This window comes from Sinohyriopsis cumingii, chromosome 19 (assembly GCF_028554795.1).
Source record: "Sinohyriopsis cumingii isolate HCF-2022 chromosome 19, ASM2855479v2, whole genome shotgun sequence".
NCBI classification, from domain to species: Eukaryota; Metazoa; Mollusca; class Bivalvia; order Unionida; family Unionidae; genus Sinohyriopsis; species Sinohyriopsis cumingii.
This window is the reverse complement of record NC_142979.1, coordinates 6,590,360-6,612,980: the sequence shown is the minus strand read 5'-3', so window position 1 is coordinate 6,612,980 and position 22,621 is coordinate 6,590,360. Positions and strand designations below refer to the sequence as shown.

General features: G+C 33.8%; 1 non-coding gene across 1 annotated transcript; it reads left to right on the top strand.

Moving 5' to 3' along the window:
* The first annotated feature begins 22,225 nt into the window (after nucleotides 1-22,225).
* On the top strand, nucleotides 22,226-22,298 carry Trnap-cgg (transfer RNA proline (anticodon CGG)). The gene has a single exon. It is a non-coding gene; the product is annotated as a tRNA-Pro (tRNA).
* The last annotated feature ends 323 nt before the right edge of the window (nucleotides 22,299-22,621 follow it).

Genomic DNA, 22,621 nt, shown 5'->3' with positions numbered 1-22,621 from the left:
TCATCTTCTATCATGTTTGCAATCAAGGATTTGTACAAAAACTTAATTGCTTGACTGAAAGAGGCTAATTGAGTATATCTTACAATTCGTCTTAGAACAAAACCTCAAATTTAAAAAATAAAATAGATCTAATTCTGGAAATAAAATGGAATCTTTCATACTAAATAGAGTGCCTTCAGCAGGTAGCATTTAAATAAAATAAAATAAAATAATTTAATTAAAAAGTGTACATACATATTGCTTATGCGAAATGTCCAGGAATTTAGATGATATATTATATCATATAGCGATATACTAATGAATCAGTGACTTTTTAAGTTTACTTGTCAAATATTAGATAATTATCGTTGGAATCCTTCCTTGTCTACAGCTACACATTTAATTTTTTTTCCTTATTCTTGTCTGAAGGTTTTCATTTTTTCGAATGGCATAAACTTCCTTAGCCATTCACCCTTTTTCTATCTTCATAGGCATTGGCAGGTCAGTCATTATTCTCTTCTTGGAGAATATGGCACAGGACAACACCAGTTCCATATCTACCCAACAACTGAACTCTATCATAATGGGTGCTGGATCATGCGTTTTAGTAGGAGTTCTGTGTGCATTTACAACCACATCGTGTACTCTTTGCATGTTGATATCCAAGTCTTCAACTAGAACATGAGGTTTTATTATCTTTCACGTTTTTCAATGAGAAGGAATTTCCCATCCAGATGTTAAACTGACTCCATTATCTTCTAATTTGGGGTCTGGAGCTCTTGCTGTCAATCTTTCTGCAGATTTAACACTCTCTCGTCACTAAAATCAAGGCTTTTCTCAATATCAGTGATTTTAAGTTTCTTTGCTTTAGTCTGCCTTAGTAGTCTGACGTTCTGACCTCATTGTGTATAAGCAGTTTCTTATATCAATCAAAATTGAATCTATCTTCCTGTCCATAGCCTGACATTTTTTTGTTGTTGCTTTATTATGAAGTTCATCGAACATTTTCTGCAGCAACAACTTTTCAATGGACATTTTCGTGTCAATTTCATGCACATATTCAGCACAAACGTTAGGCACCCATCATATGGGAGTAGTCCTAAAATTAAGTTAGTATGCCATTTTCTCACGAAGGTAAATAAATTTCTTCGTAAATGGAGGGTGGGGGAATTGTTAAAGGGACAGTACCCAGCAGAATTTCATTCCACACACACTTTCATAATTTTCGTTGCGATAGCTGACCTTTACAGTTTAGTTCCCATTCAACGGTTTGCTTTCCAAAATAAAAATGAGTTACACTGTGGTCCAGTTAAGCTCTTCGCTTACGATATACCTTACCAGGCGAGACAAACACAATTGTTTCCCACCATGGCAAAACGGAAGGCCGAAATTCGAAATCTCTTCGCAGCGCATTCCGAAAATCAGGGGAGTGCGTAGATATCCAGGAAATACGGGACTTTACGAAATCCAGAAGAGTTGACAGACTTCAGGGTGACTTATCAGCTATTGAAATCTCAAGAAGTCCGTAAGAAAAAAGTTGAACTGCTAGCAAAGGGAAGGCCTTAGCCAGAGGTTATAACAGAAAAACATTTGATAATTGTAGGGATCTCAGTTGGTCTTGGATCATCATCAATCTCTAGTGAAACTGTTGCTGACTTTATGTTACAGCAGATGCTAGAGCAATGAAGAAAACACTACTGCAGGCTGCTAAACACTTGCACAGCCTCAACAGCTAGCTGCACCTGCTCAAAGAATAACCATTGGTCCACGAACGAAGTTCTAGGCAGATTCAGCACTTAAGAAATCAAACATTGAGGATGCAGACGCGATATGTTATATCAAAAAATGAAAGCAGGAGACGATGGCTGCGTAACGTAAGAAACCAGGTTTTTAAAAATTCCTAATGGAAGACATGCAACATCCCTGATCATTGGGAAAAGGGTATTAACATGCCAGTCTATGAAGGGAAGCACACCAACACGGGAATGTAGCAAATAAAAGCAGCATTACTTTGTATTCTGTTCCGTAAAGACCTTCACCACTATCTTCCTAACCCGAATGTAGGACCGTTTAATGGAACTTTGGAGGAAAGAAAAGAATGGCTTTACACCAGAAAGGTCAACCATTAGCAGTATCTATATGCTCAACAAATTTGAACAAACCCAGAGGGGATTCAATTCAACCACTCAGGATAGCATGCGTTGGACTAAAACTGCCTTTGATCGAGCTGCAAACTGACTTCTGCTTAAGAGCATAGGACTCATTGCGAGGATCGTCAACCAATGAAAGCTGTTTGTGCTGTTACAGTTATGTGTATTTAATTTGCATTGTGTGTTGGCTTTTGTTCGTGATTATATATAATTTGTATTGTGTGATTGGCCTTCATCCTTAATTGAAGGTAGTAGTTGGACTTACATGTCCAATGCCACGTAGGATAAACATGTTAACTAAGATCGAGTAATGATTGCAGCCTTGATGCTGATCTTATAATTTTCTAGAAACAAATCTTGTTTACAGTTCGATGAAAATTTATATTAAAATGACAGAGTAGTAGGGATCTATATAAGAACTGTTGACCCTCATCTTGGTTCTCAAATTGTGTCTTTGATTTCATATCTAGATCGATTAAATTGGAATTACTTATTTCTACCCTAGCATCCGAAGTGAAATCACTCTTATTGCTGTGTTCAGTTTTAATTTAAGCGGAATTATTTAAACTATTTACTGAAAATACAAAGTGCTCATAATTAATTTCAGACTCAGTCACTATTTTGGGGATTATTATGAATTTATTCAAGGTCATTTTGGATTATATCATTATGATCTATCAAGAATGTTGGCACATTTGCACATTCGAAATTTTTGACATCAACACTTTGAAAATTGGAATTTATTTTGGGACACCGCTGGAATTCATTCAGAAAATTCTATGCCTTTGTACTTGGTATAGAACTTATATGACTATTTGTGATTAAATTCATGATATTGTAAGTTCTTTGTGTTCTAGGGAAATAAAGTATTTGTTGAATTTTACAAAACTTGTTGTGTTTGCTCTTTTTTATATTTAGTTTAAGTTAGAGGACACGTAATAAAAAAGACACCAAAGTTTCCTGCATGTATAGACTACGCACCAACGTGTGTGTATATCTATCTATCTATCTATCTATCTATCTATCTATCTATCTATCTATCTATCTATCTGTCTGTCTGTCTGTCTGTTTGTCTGTCTATCTATCTATCTCTATATATACATATATGTATGAATGTATGTATGTATATATATATATATATATATATATATATATATATATATATATATATATATATATATATATATATATATACTTGTTGGTCTTTACTCTGATTTTGTTGTGAGCTAGAATTCTAGCGGGTGGGGGTAGTCTAGTGAAAGATCATAAGTTAATTGAAAACGGTGCCCGGTGAGTAAACGATATACAAAGGAGTTGGCAGATGCTGCGGAATGAGACAATACTAAAGATCAGTGCTACGAATTAGGGGAGGTAACTATAAAAACAGGCAGACCAATTTTAGGGAAAGTCCTCTTCCCATTTTTCCTTTTAGAGTAGCTACTTGTCACCGATAGTTTTAGTAGCAGGCAGATGTATGTGACATGGGAAGAGCGAGTGAGGTTCGTGAAATGAAATTATGTTAGACCTATTAGTGATCGTAATTGGCTAGGGCGTTAGCGCGTGCAAGCGTGTGAGTTTGTGTGTAAGTGTGCGTGTTAGAACTTTGTAAGGAACAGGGATTCTTCAAACATTTTACATCGACGTCTGCCAGTCTAGTTGAGGAGGAGAGAATGTTGCATCAATTCAGGAATGAGAATATTTTTGAAGAGTTTGTGTTTGATAGTATTTCGCCCCTGAAATATATTTGCAGAACTTTCGTTAAATAATTTCTTATCAATTATTATCTCTTTTGAAGGGCATCTGGCACTCCATATTCCGAATTCGGTTCTATTTAACAAAGTTCACACCTCGCCTCAAATATAAAAAACTAATGGTTTTCATATACTAAGTACTTTTGAGCTGAAGTCGACCAGTAGTTTTCTGCTTTTCTTTGTTCGGTGAGTTTGGTGAAGATACACTTACAAGGCCAAGTGAAAGAAGGTGACGTTCATTTTCTTGAACGAAAATTTAAAGTAATCAGCAATTCAAGCTGCAGATGAGTGTTGATAAAACTGACGCCATTCTGATCACAACACAAGGACTTTCTCATTCACGTCCTTTACCTCGAACAATAAATATCAGCAACACGAACATTAAATTCACACAATCAGTACGAAACCTAGGTGTCACTCTGGAGAGTACTCTCACATTGTACCAACATATCATGAACATATGCAAGGCTGCATATATTGAGCTGAGACGCATCAGCTCAATTCGCAAATATCTTTCAGCTGATGCCACTAAAAAACTTGTGTGTTCATTAGTACTTTCATGACTGGACTATTGTAACTCAATTCTGTCTGAAACTTCAAAAAGTTCAAAACACAGCTGCTCGGATCATACTTAGAGTATCACGATCAGAGCACACCTCCCCGCTGCTCTGTACCCTACACTGGCTATCTATTCGATCCAGAATCAAACACAAAATTTGTTCTCTGTGCTACGTTTCACTGTCGGACTCTAGTCCAACATACCTATCCGACCTCACCCATGTGTACACACCAGCGAGATACTTACGCTCCTCTTCTGACAATCGTATACTCATTATTCCCACTATGAAAACAAAGTCATATGGACAGCGTTCTTTTGAATACCAGGGCCCAGCAACGTGGAATGAATTGCCCACTGAACTTAGACACAAAGACACAGTGATCACATTCAAGAGAGCTCTCAAAACTCACTTATTTCGACTGCAAGAACAAACTTAAAGACCTAATCATGTTTCCTACCTTAAATATTCTCAGCATTTGTTTATAATGTTTTCTAATTTCATGGTGTTTGTTTTTGTAATCATATCATTATGTTTTTTATCTTATAGGTGTTGTCTAATGTTGTAAAGCGCTTAGAGCTTCTTAAGATTAGGCGCTATACAAAGTCCTCGTTATTATTAATACTATTTGTTCAAGTCAATTTGATTTAGGGTTCCAGACGTTTCTCACAGTATCATCTTTTCCGTAGGCTATGAGGATTCAGTACACAAGTGAATCGGTAATTTGCTAGATATAAGGAACAATATATAAACGATAAGAAGAATAATCTTTATTGGACATGTTTTCATTAAATCACTGTTCTCTATAAATCACTGTTCTTATGAAATCATTGTTCTTATGAAATCATTGTTCTTATGAAATCAGTGTTCTTATGAAATCATGAAATCATTGTTCTCATGAAATCATTGTTCTTTTGAAATCCATGTTCTTATGAAATCATGTAATAATTGTTCACATCAAATCATTCTTCTTAAGAAATCGTAGTTCTCATGAAATCATTGTTCTAATGAAATCATTGTTTTATTGAAATCATTGTTCTAGAAGGAGTCAGCTGACAGGAAAACTTAAAAGGTTAGACTTTGGTAGTTTTTGAACGTGAATAATGGTTTCAAGTAAAAATGTTTTCGTAATAATTTTTCTTTTATTATCAATAATGGTTTTTGCATAGCCACACCTGTCCAAGGACATACATGGAACACAACGGAGAAAAGGTAAGCAAGCAAACGAGAAAGAGAGAAGAAAAGAAAAGATTAAACGCAGGAAAACAGTTTTTGGATGCAGAAGTTTAGTTTTAAAATTCAAAGATTCAAATAATGTGACAATCCGTATTAACATTTTGACAGAGAAATCAGTTTGATTCTATACATTATTGCATTAATAACAGTCTAAAATCATAGTCAGGTCAAAGACGGTCTTTCATATCAACTGTTCTTTATTACAAAGTAGACCTAATAGAAGTTGGTTTGGCTTAAACAATATTTACTTCAACAAAATGATAACAAGGAAATTATTATTGACACTCAAAAGAATAAAAACAGTATAAAGATTCATCTCTTCTAAAAATCAATTCTCTTATTCGGATGAGAGGAGAAGGTGTATCAATAGGAATTGTAACAGTAGTATAACAAGGAGACGGAGGAATAGGTGATGAGCCTGGACTCGGATTAAGCACTTGGACCAGGGGGGCCACGAGGACCAGGAGGACCAGGAGGACCAACAGACCCAGGACGACCTTGGTTACCCTTTGGACCAGGACCACCACGGATACCTTTAATGCCTTTAAAACCTTTGTCACCCTTTTGACCTAGAAGACATGGAATGTAAAATTATCATTGATGTTCTCATCATCTCATCCACAAAGTCATCATCTCATCATCAAAGTCATTATCAGCATGACTTAACTGTAGATATATAACATGAAACTGGACAGAGAGTTAGAATGCACTTGAAGCAGGATGCCGATTGTGTTTGGATGCATCTATAATTCGGTCTAAGCAAGAATTGAAGCCGAGGCAAATAAATTTAGCGCTTAGCTTACTTTACAAGCCCAATGCATTTCTATTTAGAAATGCAATGAATATATCTTACACATTATAGTTTTAAAATGATGGATTTTAGCGCTTAGATTACTTTACAAGCCCAATGCATTTCTATTTAGAAATGTAATTTCTATTTAGAAATGCAATTTCTATTTAGAAATGCAATGAATATATCTTACACATTATAGTTTTAAAATGATGGATTTTAGCGCTTAGATTACTTTACAAGCCCAATGCATTTCTATTTAGAAATGCAATTTCCATTTAGAAATGCAATGAATATATCTTACACATTATAGTTTTAAAATGATGGATTTTAGCGCTTAGCTTACTTTACAAGCCCAATGCATTTCTATTTAGAAATGCAATGAATATATCTTACATATTATAGTTTTAAAATGATGGATTTTAGCACTTAGCTTACTTTACAAGCCCAATGCATTTCTATTTAGAAATTCGATGCATGTTATCCATTAAAACTAGGATGATTTCAGATGGTACGTATGTCTCGAAACGTAATGATTTTGTAAGAAGGGTATCTTTGTCTACGGTCAATTTTTATAATCATCGAAGGGATAATGTTTCAGTCAGTAATAATGCAAAGGAAGGTTTACCCCAAATTATGGCAGACACCTATTTTCAACGATGTAATTGTGACTGGAGCTGAAAATTTATATACGTATGTTTAACACGTTGAAATGACGGCTAACGTGGAAGTCACGTGATTAGTCTCTTAGATGTAGAAGACTGAGAAGAGTTGGTTTGCTGTTCTGTGTCTTTGTAATTATTCGTGCTCATCGCACATTTTCTCACCCATGCGACTGAGAAATGTAGCTGTTTTGCTAATCTTACCAGTTGTCTCAGTCATGGTAACAAAAACATAGTAACTTAAGGTAAATCCATCTTTGAGAACACAACATACAAAAACATTTCGAGAGAGACAAAGATCTGAATACGATGTCAAGCTTTTTGGTAGTATGCTAGCTCGTTCCACACAGCATGGTTAATTGTATCCTATATGCAGGCCTAGCTCAATACATTTTCAGGTTAGCGTCATTAAATGTAGCTAAACCTACGCAACTAGTTTTAAATACTTCGTGTGAAACAAATTATATACTGTTAGCTGACCTGAAAAATGACTGCTACATATAGGATAAAATTCTCAGTGCTGTGTGAAATGAACTATGACAGATGAATCTATTGATGACTCATGAATTAACATATCGCAATTATTAGATTTTAGCTTTTATCATGTTTGTTTTTACCGGGAATCTGTACACCGTACAAAAGCGAGATAACATTCTGATGAAGGTCAATCCATTCTAACTCATAAATCAATATTACAGGTGAATGTCTCTAAAGTTGATGTCAACTTATTAACAGAGAAACATATTCATATACAATATACAGAACTTACCTGTTTGTCATTGTACCGGATTTAAACTAAGAATTGACACCAGGAGGATAAGAACTAATGGTATCTTCATTTTTCTGCTGTTTCTATCTGCAAATAAAATCAAGGCTCTATTTTATATTGTTTCTAAAATATTAAATACTTCCTAAAGCCAAGTCTAATTGAAATATACTCTCATATGACTCTGAAGAATGTCGCGGAGCGAGAATCTGACCAAGGTTTGTACGAGCATTCACATTTGAATGTTATTGAATGTTATTCATATCACTTTTATCTTAGAAATAACTGTGAATTACACCATTTATACTGCAAATACCGTTAGCACATTTTACATATAACTGACAATTGTAAGCATATTAACAGTGTAATTTAAATATAGAATAGTTTTTTTGAAAAGGCGGGAAATTGGTACCTCTTTCAAATATTATCGAGTTAGTGTCAGTCTGATGATTTGCAATCTTTCACGCAGAAACCAAAACTTGTCTTACTCGTACATGTCTAGTGTGGCTGATCCCAACGATAGAAGTGTAAACAGTGTACTTTTCCAAAGTCTACGTGTTTTGTTGGGAATACTGACCAACATGTCAACCAATTAGTCACATTATCGAATTGTGATAAGCCTAATTTGGGATTTTACGATTGTGTGCAGAGACCTTTACAAGATCAATGTATGGCGCATATCTCACCGATTCACGCTCCGGATTCACGCTCCTACTCTATCAATTCTAATTTTAAACTATTATGACGAGCGTTGTTCTTCTTGCTCATAACTGTGGGCAACCGTTTTCATCGGATCATGGTCCAGTCAAATCATCAAATTCACTCTTTTTTTGTTCTGGTGGCGCCCATGTGTTACGGACAAAAATATTAGTGATTGCACTTACAGATGACGCGATTCCAAAAACGAGACTCACTTTCTCCTGGTTCAAAACATGCACTTTGTTCAGGTGGCTATTGGATCTTAATTTAATTTAAAACACTCTTTGAGAGAGGACAGGATTTTAGTTTGTAAACGAATGATATATTAGTGACAGTAGGGTAAAGGAAACAAGTGTTCTAAGCTTGATTTTGTCAACTCTAGTAAATTTTGGGAGCACCGTGTTCAGTTTCGTGTGCCTTGCTACCCTATTGGCATTTCCTTGAGGAACAGCGTAACAAATATCAATAGGGTGGAGGGGATATCCATGTTATCTCCTCTGTCCGATGGATGTAAGCACTTGAATTGATTTCCCCGTTGTTAGTGACTGGTATATATTTAAGAAAAATATTTCACTATTCTTCATTGCAATTTAGGATATTTTGCTGCTTTAAACGATAAAGTAAAGTTTAGTTATTTCAAATTTTCTATGGCAGATAGCATGGCTGTCAGAGAGAGAGAGAGAGAGAGAGAGAGAGAGAAGAAACGTGTGGAGGGACATTGTGGGTGGGTTGTTTGCCAGTTCTTTTGACTTTGAACTGCAGCTAGGTTAATTTGCTGAGTTTAATAATATTTCTAGCCGGAGAAAATCAAGTCGATAAATTTCATTGTGTGGACACGCGTAACTTGTTGGCAAGCAACATAACATAAAACGAGATGGTTTGAGACATGCATTAAAATAATGAAATTGCAATTCCAATTTTGAATATACAAATACGTATTAGAAATTACACATGCATAAAGTGAAAGAGAGTCGTAATATAGCGCATTAAGTAGACCTACCTTGATTTCCTTTCAGCAGTCAATGGTTCAGCTTCGTGTTAACGGTGAGGTGAACTGCCCGGACCGTTAGGTTTTATACAGTATTACCATGTGACATCTGGCGAGCTGCCCTTAGTTCCTGAACTTTTGATACAGACGACGAACAAAATATGTCAGTAAAATTTATTGGATTCGTAGACTGTCCAATCAAAAATGAGGGTTATGACATGAGCAACACCTGGTAAAGTAGACGGACACCGATGCACGGCTGGTCACGAAATCAATATGTGACGCAAATGAAGAAATAATAAAACATGCCCGTGGGATAAGACGACCACAACCTCAACTATACCACGCATGCTTCTGTTTCTACTATCACTTAATTTTAATTTTTAATAATGCATAACAACCTCTTGAATATATACAGAAGCTTTGAATTTAATATGTAATAGGGGACAGGATAGATTTGCATAAGTATGAAGCAATGATCAGAGAGTGAATTTTGATACCGCATTAAAGGGCACTAAATTGTTCAACGTAAATGTTACGTGACACCCTAGTCAGTAGCTGATCTTCTTAATCATATAGCAGGTTGCAACCGGCTTAATACACACGATTTCATGACGTCATCGGTTTAGAAAAAACAAGCTGATACTGAATCTCTCTTTTTGGAACGGTTTCCGAATCTCCTGGAGTATGGAAATTCGATAGGTGGCAACCTGATTATTCTTGGAGATTTCAACTTTCACTTTGACTGTACCGAAAACCCAAACGTATAAAAACTACTAGATTCCATTAATGTTTTCAACCTCAAACACAACCATGTTTTCACAAACAACCCACCCATAAACAAGGTCACATTTTAGACTGGATTCTTCATAGATTCTTCATTGATAATATTCTACGGTCCTCCCTGGTGTCCCACGAACTTGCATCAGATCACCTCTGCATTATATGCCATCTTGACGTATCAGTTCCTAACCCTACACGTTTATTTGCTACATAGAGAAACCTACGTATGATAAATAGAACCAAACTAATGCATGACATCCAAGCAAACCTAACAACTTGCTTACCTCCTACAGCAAAAAAAACCTCGATATCTGCCTGCGTTCATTCCTCGACAAACTTGCCCCAGCCACCAAATGCAGAGTATAAATTCAAAAGTGTTTTCCATGGCATAGCAGTGTTAGGGACCAGCTTCGCACTGCTGAAAGAGACCGCCGTAAAGCTGGGAGGCTTTGGCTTTCAACCAGACTCACTATTCATAAGCAAATCTATAAAGCCGCTAAGAAGAACGTCACAAACATACTCCAAGCAGAGAAATCAGATCAATACAGTACTAAGATCATGGAAAGTTTCAGCAGCTAAGAGCTCTTCGAGATTACTAAGAAGCTAATGTCAAGGAACAAATGTACACCGCTTCCAACTACCTTCTCTCCAGCTGACCTTCCGGACCTGTTTGCAAATTTCTTCTGTGACAAAATACAAACCATTAGAATAAGCTTGACAACACAATTTCAATTTATTCGTCGTCGCCATACAGTTGGGATACAGAATTTCAGCGGCAACCATTATCAGCATTTGAACCTGTCTCAATGGATTTAGTACGTACAATCGTGATAAAAAGTGCACCAAAGTCATGTGAACTTGATCAAATTCCAACATCACTGCTGCTTGAGTGCTTAGATCAAGTATTGCATTCACTAATTCATGTTATTAATACCTCTCTCTCATTTGGGGAATTCCCATCATTTTTCGAAACTGTATTTGTAACTCTTCTGCTAAAGAAACCAACACTCGACCACAACGATTTAAAGAACTACTGCTCAATTTCTAATCTCCCATTCATATAATAAATCTTAGAAAAAGTTGTTCTATCCCAGCTTGTATCTCATCTAAATTCAAAGAGTCTTTTAGCAATATACAATCTGCATATCGCCCTTGCCACAGTACTGAAACTACTCTTCTAAAAGTAGTTAATGACATTCTCTCTGCTTTGGATAGCGGAAAGATTAGTCCTCACCCTACTTGATTTGTCTGCAGCATTTAACACAAGAGACCATGATATATTACTTCACCGTCTCCAGCATGTATTTGGCATTCATGATACTGTCTTGCTGTGGTTCAAGTTCTGCTTGGTCAACAGGACACAAATTGTGTCTGCAAATGGAATACACTCCAGCCCAGTTGATCTATGTTGTGGTGTTCCACAGGGCCTGTTGTTGGACCTGTTCTCTTCATTCTATACACATGGCCGCTCTCGAGTGTCATAGATTATCATCCAGTGTCTCACCATGTGATCAGAATGGCCGCAGTTTTATCATCATTCATCTGTAGCTTGTTACATGTCATCCATGATTTCACATCAGAAATGCACCTTTCTACACCTTGGATGGTAGTATCAACTTCAGTTGGGTGGCTAGATTTGTAAATTTGGATGTCGTCAACGTACACTTTGTGGAACACGGGATGATGATCTATGACACTTGAAAGCGGCTGTGTGTGTAGAATGAAGAGAACATGCCCGAAAAGAGACCGCTGTGGAACACCACAACATATATTAACTGGACTGGAGTGTTTCCATTTGCAGACACAATTTGTGTTACGGGTCATTAACGTATTTTATTTCCATATAGCATTCGCCATTCAATGAAATTGTATTGACTGATATGAAGCTGTTTATTTCTTAACAGATAATGATGCACATTAAAATATTGCACACGTGTACAATATATATTGATAAATCACTCTAATGCTTCGTTTGAAACAGCGTATATATATATATATATATATATATATATATATATATATATATATATATATATATATATATATATAAAAGATTTGCTATTGTATTCTTCATTTTGATGCTTGTAAGCTTGTCATTATAGTTTCAGTGTCATAAAAAATCGCGGGCACTTGTTTACTCTGTAAAGCATGCATAGCGACCGTGTTTACGACTTAAAATAGGGGCCCCGAGTGGCCGAGTGGTCTAAAGCGCTGTCCGTTACGGATCACTGCCATCTCACCTCTGTCTGCGTAGGTTCGAGTCTCGGATTCAGCCAATGTGGGTATGTGAGAAAGCTTGCCAGTAGCTTCTCGTGGGTCGGTGGTTCTTTCCGGGGTTTTCCCGGGTTCTTCCTCCACTATTAATACTGGCCGCCATGTATAGCCTATCGTGTGCTGAAAAATGGCGTTAAACCCTACAACAACAACAACAACAACAACGACTTAAAATAGTTTCATATTTAATGGACAAGAATTACTATGAAAATGGTTTTTTCTTATTTCATAATACTTTAGTATTAAAAAATTGGTAATGCTGATTAAATTGTACAATTATCCCCATATTGTATCACTGACTGTATAATATCAGTTCGGCACAATTCGATATGTTCAGGGTGCCGGACAAGCAATGATTGGCCAGAATTACGATACATGATTATTTTCTAAAGATTATAAATTGGATCGAAATTTGAAGTATCGCAGACGGCTCTAAGTAGCCATAGCATCCACCATTACATATCCCAGCAAAAATTGTACTCTCTCGTGAGGAAGTTATTATTAGAAATGCTCTAAAAGACAATGAAAAGCTATTAAATAGATATCATAAAAATTCAAGTCAAGGAATTTTATTTATGTTCTTTATTGTTAGTAAGAAAACTGATATGACATCTTTAGTACGAAAATAAGAGTAACGTAAATTTCATCAAATTAAATACACTGCTATTCATCCCGACTTCATGAAATTTGATAGTGCCATGCAAAATTCACTGCTATTTATCAAGGTCTCATGAAATGTAATATTGTAACATACAAAATTCACTGCTATTCATCAAGGCCTCATGAAATGTAATATTGTGCCATACAAAATTCATTGCTATTCATCCAGGCCTCATGAAATGTAATACAATACCATGCAAAATTCACTGCTACTCATCCCGGTCTCATGAAATGTAAATACAGTGCAATACAAAAGTCACTGCTATTCATCCCGGCCTCATGAAATGTAATACAGTGCAATACAAAAGTCACTGTTATTCATCCCGGCCTCATGAAATATAATACAGTGCAATAAAAAGTCACTGTTATTCATCCCTACCTTATGAAATGTCATAGAGTGCAATACTATTATTAGTGTAGTACGCTACATGGAAATCTTGTGGAATAGCATGTGGACTGGCGAATGTGCCACTCTGATTCCTAAGTGATTAATTTGCATTTGTTTACAATATTTGATTGAAATGGCGCTGTTTATGGGTGTTTTACTAAGTTTTAATAAAACATGTCATATATAACAAATTTCTAGTTGTTGCAGTCTCTGCAGTAACTCTTGAGAGAGTTCAGAATTTTAATTTTTGTAGTCAGTGATGTGTATAGTCCGTGTGCCTGTGTTTTCTGTCAAAGTTCGTTCCACACAGCATCGCAAATTTTACATATCTGTAGCTCAGTAATTTTTTCAGGTCAGCGTCATGAAATGTAGCTAACATTATTTAATTCGTTTCACACGAAGTAACTAAACTAAATAGTTACAGTAACCTACATTTATTGGCGCTGACCTGAAAATTTGCAGAGTTAGGAGTACATATAGAATAAAATTATTCATGCTGTGTGGAACGAACAATAGCTTTTATTATAATACCAAATATCTCGACTTTGTGTGCGTGTGTGTATCTTATAATACTTTCTGTTGTGTATTCTCAAAGTTGAAGAGACGTTAAGTTGCCGTATATTTTTTGTGTGTGTTATATATATGTTGTTCTTGTTATTGTTTGATTTTAGAACAGCTCCATTAGGCACAGCAGAAAACAACAAAGGTGTCTTCTTTCCAAATGTAATCCCTGGCTGGTGGACACCATGATTGATACTACCTAACTGAGACAACCAGACTGTGATAAGGAATGTAAGGTTAGGAAAACAGCTAGGTTTCTTCATCGCATGTGTGAGAATGTCAGGTATTGTTATTATTATTATTATTATTATTATAAAATAGTGATAGTAGTAGTTTTAACAGCCTAAGAAATGTTATTATCAGTAATAGTAGCTTCGGTGGTGTAGTTGACGTTCTGGTATCCGTATCCCATGGGCATGTTTGTTAATTCTACATTACGTCAAGATTGATTTAATGACCAGCCGTGCATCTGTGTCCGTCTACTTTACCAGCCGTTGCTCATGTCATAACCCTCATTTTTGATTGGACAGTCAACGAATCCAATAAATTTTACTGACATATTTTATTCGTCGTCTGTATCAAAAGGTCTGGAACGAAGCACAGCTGGCCAGATGTCACATGGTCACACCAAATAAAACCTAACTATCCGACCAGTTTGCTTCATTGATGCCACGAATGAAGCTGAACTATTGATAGTGGAAGCGAAATCCAGTTAGGTCTACTAAGGGCAAACTAAAACTTTCTTTCACTTTATGCTTGTGCATGTTTTAATAAGTTTTGTTCATTCTTCATTGTTGAAATTGCAATGTTACTATGTAATGCATGTCTCAAACCGTCGCGTCTTAAGTTATGTTGCTTGATATCATATAACCCCACCACCACAAGAGATCGTTAATGGTAAAACCTGAACACCCTCTAATTTAAACCTCTTTCGGTCAATGGTGAAACTATCCGAATGTAAACGACACTTCCTCTCCGGTATTTATACAGACGTCAAATTCGGGGAATGTTTTAGAATTTTCTCCAGTATGTCAGGAATTGAACTACTTGTGTCGGGCTGTTTTGAAAATTGAACTGTTCGTGATTACGACTGGCTTCAGTTGAAAATGAGCAGAAAAGTTTGTACTTGATGAGTTGGCTGGATCATGAAAATGATTTCTTATAGTTATTAGTGAAAAGAACACTGTTCGTGAGATTAGTTTAACACTGGGTAGGTAGAGTAGGAGCGATCTGCGCCATGCAGTGGTCTTGTAAAGGTCTCTGCATACAATCGTAAGACTCCAAACTAGACTTAGCACAACTTGGTAATGTCACTAATTGGCTGTCAGGTTGGTCAGCATTCATAATAAAAACGTAGACTTAGAAGAAAAACTACACTGTTCATATTTTTATCTTTTACAGCAACCAAATAAAATGTGAATATGTATTACGAGTTTTGCTTCTACGTGGAACTTTTCAAATCATCAGACTGTTACACTAGCTCTATGAATATTTGAAAGAAGTACCAATTTCCCGCATTTTCAACAAATTATTCTATCTTTAAATTATTCAGTCAATATGCTTATGATTATCAATTGCACGTAAAATATGCTAATGGAGTTTGCGGTATAAATGGCGTATTTATCAGATAGAAGAAATGAATCAAGGAAAACGAAAATGAATAGCATTTTATTGCGAATTGACTTACAAACCTTTGCCAGAATAATGCTCGGTCTATAACCTTCGGAGTCATGAGTCAGAATCACACTCGGCGTATAGCCTTCGGAATCATACGAGTCAGAATCACGCTCGGCTTATATCCTTCGGAGTCATATGAGTCAGAATCACTCTTGGTCCATATCCTTCGGAGTCATATGAGTCAGAATCACGCTCGGCCTATTTCCTTCGGAGTCATATGAATCAGAATCACACTCGGTCTATATCCTTCGGAGTCATGAGTCAGAATCACGTTTGGCCTATAACTTCGGAGTCATATGAGTCAGAATCACGCTTGGTCTATAGCCTTTGGTGTCACGAGTCAGAATCATGCTCGGCGTATAGCCTTCGGATTCGTATGAGTCAGAATTACGCTCGGTCTATAGCCTTCGGAGTCATATGAGAGAATATTTGAATGAAACTAGGTTTCTGGAAGTATTTAATATTTTATCAATTTTGTAAAACAAGGCGATAGCTTTATTTACAGACATAAAGTTGTCATGTTTCTCCTCCATATGTCAATACTTTGGTCACTTGCGGAAAAATAACGAGGTACCGTTTGTATGATGCTCTGTATTTCCCTCCGTCTGTCATTTGGCATATAAATTTTGTTCTCTTGTAATAGGTTGAAGTCACCTTTAGACACAAAACACAGGCACTAAGATAATTGCCAGTTAGGCTTTCATGAGTCGTACACATTATAGTAATTTGGATTCAGGTGAGATTCCATTGTTTGCGAGAGATAATGGGTGGTGAGCATAAACAATTAAAAAGACTTATAACCGCAAACCTTCTTTACTCAACCTTCTACATCTGAAGATTAACCATGTGACTTCCACATTTGCCTTCTCTTCAACTTGTTATCCCTAATCTGATAGATTTCTGTTCCAGTAAAAATTACATCCACTGAAAACATATGCCTTTGTATTGTTACTGACTGAAATAGCATCCCGTCAACATCTATAAAATATGAACGTAGATAAAAAGTCTCTTTAATGCAAACTAATAGTTTTCCTAGAGACATTTTAAATAATCTAAGTTTGATGTAAGAAACCTTCCCCATATAATTGTTAAGCAAAATTGACCCAGTTAATGCCACAATGGAGAGAAATGCCATGGGGAATTATAACTGGCTTTTGTACCTAGGAGAAACCTGTAAATGGGTTATTCTTTTAAACTGTACGTTTGGGGTATTTTTTTAGACAAATAACATGCAGAGTGTTCTACCCAGCTAAAGTTAATTCTTCCTAATCACTGATCTTCTCCGTGCTCAGTATGCCATATCAATTATGTCTTCATTGCAGATCAATAATGTTTTCATTACATATTAATACTGTTTTTATTACATATCAATAATGTTTTCATTACATATCAATACTGTTTTCATTACATATAAATAGTTTTAATTACATATCAATAATGTTTTCATTACATATCAATAATGTTGTCATTACATATCAATGTTTTCATAACATATCAATACTGTTTTCATTACATATCAATAATGTTTTCATTACATATAAATAGTTTCATTATATATTAATAATGTTTTAATTACATGTCAATAATTGTATCATTACATATCAATGTTTTCATTACATATCAATAATGTTTTCATCATATGTCAATGTTTTTATTACATATTAATAATGTTTTCATTGCATATTAATAGTTTTCATTATATATCAATAATAATTTAATTACATGTCAATACTGTCTTCATTATATATTAATAATGTTTTCATTGCATATCAATAATGTTTTCATTTCATATCAATGTTTTCATTACATATCAATAATGTGTTCATTATATATCAATAATGTTATCATTACATATTAACAATGTTCTCATTACATATTGATAGTTTTCATTATATATCAATAATGTTTTTATTGCATATCTATAACGTTTGCATCATTTATTTCAAATGTTTTCATTACATATCATTAATGTTTTAATTACATATCTATAATTTTTTTCTTACATATTGATACTGATTTCATTACATATCAATAATGTTTTCATTACATATTAATAGTTTGCATTATATATCAATAATGTTTTAATTACATATCAAGAATATTTTCATTATATATCAATGTTTTCATTACCTATCAATAATGTCTTCATTATATAACAATAATGTTTTCATTACATATTAATAATGTTTTCATTACACAATAATAGTTTTCATTATATATCAGTAATGTTTAGTTACCTATCAATAATGTTTTCATTATACATTAATAATGTTTTCATTACATATCAATAACGTTTTAATTACATATCAATAACGTTATCATTATATATGAACAATGTTTCCATTACATATCAATAATGTTTTAATTATATATTAATAATGTTTTCATTACATATCAATAATGTTTTAGTTACATATCAATAACGTTATCATTATATATTAACAATGTTTTCATTACATATGAATAATGTTTTAATTATACATTAATAATGTTTTCATTACATATCAATAATGTTTTAATTACATATCAATTTTATTTTCATCACATATCAATATGTTTTCATTACATATCAATAATGTTTTCATTATGTATCAATAATGTTTTAATTGCATATTATTACTGTTTTCATTACATAATAATAGTTTTCATTACATAACAATAATGACTTCATTACATATCAATAATGTTTTCATTGCATATCAATAATGTTTTCATTACATATCAATAATGTTTTCATTGTTGATGATACAGCTTACATATTATTGCAAAACAGTGGACTGACTCTTCCATCACCAAGGTTTTGTTTCCAGTAGTTCTCGTCTAATAGGAAAACAATGCAAAAAAGCAGTTGAAAAACAAGCCAACATCTGATTAAGCCAAGATAAAATGGACAGTGGTCTTATGTGAAAAGCCTGTGATGAATAGAAAATCAAAATAAAATGTATCAATAATGTTTTAGTTATATATTAATAATGTTTTCATTACATATGAATAATGTTTTCATTACATATCAATAATGTTTTAATTACATATAAATAATGTTTTCATTACATATCAATAATGTTTTAATTACATATCAATAATGTTTTAATTATATATTAATGTTTTCATTACATATCAATAATGATTTAATTATATATTAATAATGTTTTCATTACATATCAATAATGTTTTCATTACATATCAATAATGGTTTCATTACATATCAATAATGTTTTCATTATATATCAATAATGTTTTAATTACATATGAATAATGATTTAATTATATATTAATGTTTTCATTACATATCAATGTTTTAATTACATATAAATAACTTTATCATTATACATTAACAATGTTTTCATTGCATATTAAAAATGTTCTAATTACATATCACTACTTTTTCATTACACATCAATACTGTTTTCATTGCATATCAAAAATGTTTTCGTTACATATCAATAATGTTTTCATTATGTATCAATAATGTTTTCATTACATGTTATTCCTGTTTTCATTACATAATAATAGTTCTCATTACATTTCAATAATGACATCATTGCATATCAATAATGTTTTCATTACATATCAGTAATGTTTTTATTATATATCAATAATGTTTTCATTACATATCAATCATGTCTTCATTACATATCAATAATGTTTTTATTACATATCAATAATGTTTTCATTACATATTAATAGTGTTTTCTTTACATAATAATAGTTTTCATTATATATCAATAATGTTTTAATTGCATATCAATAATGTTTTAATTACATGTTATTACACTTTTCATTACATAATAATAGTTTTCATTACATAACAATAATGACTTCATTGCATATCAATAATGTTTTCATTACATATCAATAATGTTTTCATTATATATCAATAATGTTTTCATTACATATTTATAGTGCTTTCATTACATAATAATAGTTTTCATTATATGTCAATAATGTTTTAATTACATTCCAAAAATGTTTTAATTATATATTAATAACGTTATCATTATATATTAACAATGTTTTCATTACATATGAATACTGTTTTCATTACATATCAGTAACTTTATCATTATACATTAACAATGTTTTCATTAAATATTAATAGTTTTCATTACGCACCAGTAATGTTTTAATTACATATCAATAATGTTTTCATTACATATCAATAATGATTTCATTACATATTAATAGTTTGCATTATTTATCAATAATGTTTTAATTACATATCAATAATGTTTTCATTGCATATCAATGTTTTCATTACATATCAATAATGCTTTCCTTGTTTATCAATAATGTTTTCATTGCATATTAATAATGTTTTCATTGCATAGTAATAGTTTTCATTGTATATCAATAATGTTTTAATTAAATATCAATAATGTTTCAATTATGTTATAATAATGTTTTTATTACATGCCAATAATGTTTAAATTGCACATCAATAACGTTATCATTATATATTAACAATGTTTTCATTATATATCAATGTTTTAATTACAGATCAATAATGTTTTCATTACATATCAATGCTGCTTTCATTACATAATAATGTTTTCATTACATATCAATAATGTTTTTATTGCTGATGAAACAGCTTACATATTATTGCAAAACAGTGGACTGACTCTTCCATCACCAAGGTTTTGTTTCCAGTAGTTCTCGTCTAATAGGAAAACAATGCAAAAAAGCAGTTGAAAAACAAGCCAACATCTGATTAAGCCAGTTGCTGAACTCGCCAAGATAAAGTGGACAGTCGTCTTATGTGAAATTCCTGTGATGAATAGGAAATCAAATAAAATGTATAGAACAGATTCTTCAGCTTTTACAGATACATTCATCTGGCCCTAATCAAAAGGTGTGTGTCTGTCTGTGTGTGTATGCTGTTTGCGTGTGTGTGTGTGTGTGTGTGTTTGGTATACTTGCGAGGACCTGAATTTGAACGCACACCAACACCTTGAGGACTTGACTACATTGTGAGGACTTACACACCAGTCCTGGAAATATTACGTCGGCAAACTGTTGAGAATGATCATAAGAGATGAATTACGCGTTATTGTGAAAGTCCTCACAAAGTTGATAATGTCTGACAGACACTTACATTCAGTGCATATTGTTCACACAATTTGCGAATCTCCTTGGGGCTGTAGACTGGTGTGCAAACGCGTAGCCAAGCAGAAGGCGCGTGACTCCTGATTGTTCGTCATCCAATGAAAACATCGCTACTGTGCAGAGCCACTGTTAATTTCGTATACCTATAAATACGACTCATAAAATAATTACTAGTATTATTAGTGATTTTTAAAAAGAAATAATTTTGTAAAATGGTAAACTGGTGATGCCAGAGAAAGTACGTTATTTTAAGCCCGGTGCGCCTGATATAGTGCGGAATGTGTGGTGAGTGATTTAGTGTGTACATGGATTTTACTGCTTCGAGACTTAATGCACATAACATTTGGAAGATGGCAAGACGTACTGGATCAAACTGGTAAGAAACAAATAGATTCTTTATAAAATTGTTTATTATATTCGTCCAAAAGAGCTGTTCGTTCTTTCATTAGTTATCATCTGTGACAACTTGCTTGTATCTTGTTCCACCCACAGGGGATGGTATCGTTGATTACAATTGACCTGTCATACATGTACTATATAATACATGTAATATATAATAACTAAGGTCTTGATTATTATATTAAAAACAATTCACATTGATGTCATTAGAGTTGGTAAACGAAGAACCGGTTCTCTCTCTCTCTCTCTCTCTCTCTCTCTCTCTCTCTCTCTCTCTCTCCATTTCCTTTTCAACTTGATTACCGAGGGAGAATATGAATTTTATAGTACAAGAAGAATATTGTGCTTTTTCTTGTTTTTTTAAATTCCAAATAAGACCGAAAAAGTAAAAGAATTTTTTAAAACAATAGTCAGATAGGCAAGGAAAGGAAAATGGAAACCCCTGTGTCAGTAACTGATACTCTTCAAAAGTAAATGATTGGTCCCTTTCAAACTAGTACAGTTCTCACTCTTGATGAAACAATATATCCCCCAACAGAAAATAAGGTTCGTACATGACATACTAGTTGATAAACAAACTTGGTTACTATAGTCTGAATCCTTACTTGGTATCTCACAAGCAGGAGTGTTCCAAAATCACGTTTTAATGAACTAGTCAGCTACAAGTAAGACCTAATTATTCTCAGGGTTATGCCGGATTGGTCTGAATATTAAATGACGAAAACATTCACTGACACTCTTCTACTTAATTCTGCCCTTCCTATCATTACTCTTCCGACTGTCCTATCACTTACGTACCGCTCCGGTGGCCTAGTGGTTAGGGCGTCCGCCTCGGATGCGGAAGGTCGTGGGTTCGATCCCCGCCCGAATCATGGCAAAGACTTACAAAAATGGTACTAACAGCTGCCACATACAAATCTTGTTGACGTCATCCATAAATATATGGCTCCCAAACTACCCGAGTTAAGATTTGTCAAACTTCGCACCTTCACACAAGTCTACTACTCCCCGTGCCACTATAGTAATATATGCTCCAGTAGAAAACAGTGTTTTAGAGTAACAACAGTAGTACATAAAAACACTCAAATTTACCAGAAAAATGAGACAAAAACTCACTTTAACATTCATAAAGGTTTTCTTATATTTACTAGAATTTTGAATGGGGAGAGATTTTGTCTCGAAAGCAAAACTAATA